We start from the raw sequence: 6,309 nt of genomic DNA, 5'->3' as shown, positions 1-6,309 counted from the left end.
ATTTGTCGCAACACTAATAAGAAAAATCGCGATTTGCCCAATGGGACGATGGACCGATATATACATCGGTCAAAAAAGCTACTACTACTACAAGTACTAAAATCGAGCATAGTGACAAAGTAGTAACAATAATGACTTCCCATGCTCTGGATGACCCAGAGGATGGAGAGCCATTAGTAGTTGCCCTCTTGAGTGGCAGTTTGCCGGGCCTCTTCGGCTTATAGCCCCTTCTTTCTTCGGGCGCAATGCCCGCTGAAACTTAAATCTAAGCTCGAGACTTCTAAATCGCAAACAAAAAAAAAAACTTACCAAGGTAAAATAAAAATATAAACCGCGGAAGCTGATTGAAGTGCACATGGACTGACCAACGATCACAGCAGTGATCGTTGCCCACTCGCATGTGCGTGCTCGAGCAATATACGTTCGTTTCGAGCCCACTCGCGACCGCGACCGCGAAATTCGAAAAATCGAAAGGCAAAACCAGAGACGAGTGCATGCTCTACTCGTGCCAGTTTCACCGTCGATTTTCCAAATATGTCCAGAAACAGGTTGGCTACACGAAAACGCGCCTACCCGACCAGAGACTGTGCCAACCTGCCCGGCCCTACCTACTTATAATTAACAGACATACCAGAAAGTATACTACCTATCCTACCTAGCGCTATATTTAAAAATGGCAAAACAGGCACACCAACACACTCGCTCCACGGTTCTCACACAAACGCTCGGGCGCAAAGGTCCTACACTAGAGAGGACGTCCCGGGACGCCTCCGACACCCGAGCTTAACACACACCATGCACACTCTAAGGTACGTACCGTTTTCCTGAAATCGACTGACGAAGGCTAGTGACCATTGCGTAAAACGTGATAAAACACGTCTGAGGAAATGATATCGTTAAAATAAATGTAAGTAAACTTGGAATTATAATTCTAATTTACGGCAACATTTAAAGCGTGGTTACACTTAATCGCGTGGGCGATATTATCACAAATTGTGATTGTATCGAGACGTAAATTGAATCGATATATGTTTCGACATTTTTAATATTTGATGTTTTAACGAATGAAAAAAAGCGACGCAGTTCCACGGCCTAACAACACACACACATAACGTGGAAAATACGTCGTGCACGGTACACTAACACATCGTCAGTCGCTGACAAATTATTACATTACTTAATTCTAGATCATCGTGCCCAGTGTCTTTCTCCCATTCAAGTAGCTCCTGGGCACGTGAATGAGGTCCTGACAATGGGCACGGAAAGGGTTAAACCTGAAAATCCTGATCTAAAAAAATTATTAGTTTGTGTAATTTTTATTTAACGGACTAACGTTCTCTGATTTTATATTTTACTACATCGTTTCTGATTAAATCTACTTTATTGATTTAATAGTAACTAAGTAACTCTACTTTATTAATTTAATAAATCAGAACAAAACTTTAATATTGCAAAACAGGTAGCGCTAATTGAAAAAGACTGAGGCTCGATCAAATGGAATAATTGACTCTAAATATATTACTAAGAAAGAAATAATCTCAGGCGATCTCTTTATCAAAGCATATACTCGAAAGTGCAGAAGCAGTGTTCAAAATTATTGCTTTGATTCAAAAATCTGCCTGTCGCGAAGTATCTTCTTGCACGTAAAATTTCACACATTCTTGTACGGGAAAAAAATGAATTTTGACTCATATTTTAAATTCTAACCGAAATGAAATAAACTGACGTGACTTGATATTATCACGATTAATTCATTGTTTAAAATCAAGTATGTTTATGTTAAACAGGTATATTCGTGTACATATTTGCCATTTGCAAATATTTATACGGAATGTTAACATGCATATTTAGAAATAACACGAATATATTCTCAAGTGTATGTATTTAAACTAATTATTATAATCGCGCTGTGCAAGAAGACCTATCCTAAACTAATAAATTTAAAAAAAGAATGTTACTACTCACGGGTATAAGAAATACCCGCGGTCACTATGCTCGCAACAAAATTCTACGTAATACAACCGGTCACCCGTGCCGATTCGGACCTTTCATCCTACGACATGATTGAGTGACCGGAGGAACAAAAATGCATGCGACTCACCGTTCGATGCGGAGAAACAGAGGACGTACCATGGATGCTGCGCCACCCCAGCGAATATCATCAGGGAGACTAACATCAGGCAGGAACCGTGTAAAGTCCAGTGGTGGAAATGGTGGTTGTTTAAGGGCGGGGGGGGGGGGGGGGTGAGAGGAAGAAGCGAAACGTCGTTTCGACAATTTTCTTCTTTTTCCTATCGATCGTTTATTTAGAAAATACTGCTATTTTTGTACGCTTAAAAATTATTATTAAGAAATTGGAACAAGTTTGAAAAATATTATTTAGTTGAAAATTGTGAGATACTTTTCGATAGCAAACAAATGCTCATGAATAACGTGAATGCAATGCAATCGTTTGCAAGAATTATATTGTTCGCAATTAGAATATATACTGTGAATTTTCATTATTAGAATACGAAATATACATTCCAATAATACACTACAGTCGCGTGTTTTAAATAATGGAAAATATTTGCAAGAATTCAAAAGTCCGCCACTAAATATATTTAAAGAATACTGTGCAAACGCGCGCGAAACCTTGTTTCGAGGTATTTGAATCTACCTGTTACTAATTTGCAAGTTTATGACGTTATAACTCAATTTGAAACAATAAGATAATTCGTTAAAAATTGGTTTGAAATAAGAGAATGATTTCATACATCGGGATCTTTCAGAAGAATCAATGGACTCCCGCGACGCACCCCTGTGCACAAAATAACCGCAAGATTCAGTGGGAAAAAAGAATAGATTTTTATATCTCGTTCCAAGTCAGATAAGTATCATTGTACAGAATGAGCTCAGAATGGATTCGACATAGCCAAGACATATCCCACCATGTCCCGCTGTGTCCCAGGGTGTCATACGGTGTCCCACGGTGTCCCACGGTGTCCCACGGTGTCCCACGGTGTCCCACGGTGTCCCACGGTGTTCCACGGTGTCCCACGGTGTCCCACGGTGTCCCACGGTGGCCCACGGTGTCCCACGGTGTCCCACGGTGTCCCACGGTGTCCCACGGTGTCCCACGGTGTCCCACGGTGTCCCACGGTGTCCCACGGTGTCCCACGGTGTCCCACGGTGTCCCACGGTGTTCCACGGTGTCCCACGGCGCCCAACGTTGCAGTCCAGTGTAGATCATCCAAAATTCTTTTCGCGGCATTTGGTGACCCACACTGGATCGACGATGTCCCACGTGGCAGTCCAGTGTAGATCATCCAAAATTCTTTTCGCGGCATTTGGTGACCCACACTGGACCGACGATGTCCCACGTTGCAGTCCAGTGTAGATCAGCCAAAATTCTTTTCGCGGCATTTGGTGACCCACACTGGACCGACGACGTCCCACGGTGTCCAACGATGTCCCACGGTGCAGTCCAGTGTAGATCATCCAAAATTCTTTTGGAGGCTTTTGGAGACCCAAACTGGACTGGTGCGTAGTTCTTAGCTTGGCATCGTTTTCCAAAGATTAATCAACTGATTAATTTTTGGAAAAGGATGCCAATTACCAGGTCTCACCACGAGGAGGTGACTACGCACGAGACCCGCCCATGAGTGATTCAACATTATGCATCGGTCTCGACATTCAACCTACTGGCAAGAATGTCGAGTTCTGACTCTACTTCATGGGCCTGCGTAAAGAGATAGTTATTTCGTAGCCTAACCGCGAAACACCTATCTCCTACGCAGCAGTTACACGAATCTTTACAAACGTAAAACAACATACATAACACACCATCTATCTCCCACACATCGATTACATCGATCAGTACAAAAATTCGCAACCCTATTGGCCGCATTCGGTATCAAAGACACATTTGTCTAACTTGGAACGAAAGAAACAATATGAGGCTACTACGAAAAGGGAGCCCCAACAATCAGACGATGGAAGAAAAACCGCGGCGCACCCGGAACGAACGAAATCACGATCTCTCGAAAGAACTAACAAACCTACATAACGTACCCCCGTGCACCGGATAACCCTAAGGTTCAGCGGAAAGCCCAAACATTGACCTTCGCCCGATTCCTGTCACGTCGTCTGGATCTTATCACGGTCGATGGCACCGACCGATGATACTAGCGATCCAGCAAATAGGCCTGCGATTTAACACACTCCAACTGAACAAATGAAGGCCCGGGGAGGGACCGCTGAACAGGATTACGAAGGCAAGGCCCCAACTGAACAGTGGGGTCCACCCCCGCGGGTTCGTCACTTGAACAGGATTACGGAGGACGTGAAATGCAGGTCTCTGCCCGAGTACCGAAGTACCAATCGGACAGTATCGCGGATCGCAGGTATCACCGGTGCGATGACAACTCCCGTGATTCGAGGCAAACGACGAGCAGTCGTCGAGTAGTCATCAAGACAGAGGTGTGCTTGGGGCGACTTACGAATCCAAAGAGTTGCCCAGTGCACGTTGACCCGCACGTACCCGGAATACGCGCGAGCGAGTACGTCACGCTACGGTTTGAAAGAACTGAGCGACCGTGAACCGATAAATCGTGAGAACAATTTTTCCAATGTGGTAACCGAGGGCATCACGAGAGACGAGATTTTTATTTTTCGTTCCAAGATAGATAAGTATCTTTGTACAGAATGAGCTTACAATGCACATAACATAGGTATCTATCTTAAGATTAATTAAGACTAAAACGCTCGCATCCCACGGTGTCCCGCGATGTCCCACGGTGTCCCGCGATGTCCCACGATGTCCCACGGCGCCCCCGCGGGGGGGTCTTAGTCCGGTCTAGATCACCAAAACTATTTTGGATGATCAAGACCAGACTATATTGAAGTAGTTTTTAGCTTGATATCGTTTCTCAAATAATAATACTAATATTCAAAATAGTACTTGGTGTATTATTATTTGGGAAACGATACCAATTACCGGGACCCACCACGAGGAGGTAACTACGCTCGGGTCCCATTTACATAAACAGTTTTTAAGCATTGGAAGCAGAGATGTAAAATTATTTTATAATAAAGCGACATTGTAGCGGCAATATTGTTTTGCCCGGAGTTTATTTGTTCTTACATTACTTGCAATCTAACGGTCTTGATACTCCGAGGCAAAACAACAACATGATTTGAAATGTCCTCTGACTTATGTCCAGCTACAGAGAAGATGTGGTTGCATTCGGTTAAATTGCACTCGCTTCCTTGATTCCATGAATATGGTGTTGTTTCCTTAGTTTCGAGCAGACATGGAAAATTACATCTTAAGATTACACTCTGTGTTAAGACAGGTTTTCTACGAAATAGTGAAATGAGAAATTAAATACTGTATTGAAAATTAAAAAATAATGCTACATAGAAATAAAATAGTACTTCAAAGACTTGATAGATTTCGTTAATAAAATGAAACAAAATAAATCATTAATTCACTCACTACGAATTGATGGTATTGATTTAAATCAATGAATGCAGAGCTACAACCGATTAACGGTACAACTGCTATAAATTAAGAGCATAACTACTTTGAATTAATGGGAGAATGTGGTTATAGATTATTGGTATAACTGTTAGGAATTAATGGAGTAATTGTTTTAGATAAATGGCTCAAATGTTATAAATTGATGGCTCAGATGATATAAATTAATGGTTTAAATGTTGCAAATTAATAGCTTAAATGTTATAAATTAATAGCATAAATGTATACAATAACAGTTTAAATAATGTAAATTAATGGCTTAAATGTTATAAATTAATAGCTGAAATGTTATAAATTATTAGTTTAAATATTGTAAATTAGTAGCTTGGATGTAGTAGATTAATAGCTTAAAAGTTAGAAATTAATGGCCCACACGTTAAAAATTAATAGCTTAAATGTTAGAAATTAATAGCATAAATGTCTACAATAACAGTTTAAATGTTGTAAATTAATGGCCTAGACGTTACAAATTAATAGCTTAAATGTTATAAATTAATAGTTTAAATGTTGTAAATTAATGGCTTAAATATTATATATTAATAGCTTAAATGTTATAAGTTAATAATTTAAATGATGTAAATTGATATCTTAAATGTTATAAATTAATACTTTAATAGTTACAAATTAATGGCTTAAATGTTATTAATTAATAGCTTAAATGTTATAAATTAATAGCATAAATGTATACAAAAACAGTTTAAATGTTGTAAATTAATGGCCTAGACGTTACAAATTAATAGCTTAAATGTTATAAATTAATAGTTTAAATGTTATAAATTAATAGTTTA

The sequence above is a fragment of the Bombus huntii genome, chromosome 6, assembly GCF_024542735.1.
Source record: "Bombus huntii isolate Logan2020A chromosome 6, iyBomHunt1.1, whole genome shotgun sequence".
Lineage (NCBI taxonomy): Eukaryota > Metazoa > Arthropoda > Insecta > Hymenoptera > Apidae > Bombus > Bombus huntii.
The sequence above is the reverse complement of the archived record's forward strand: the minus strand, read 5'-3'. Positions refer to the sequence as shown.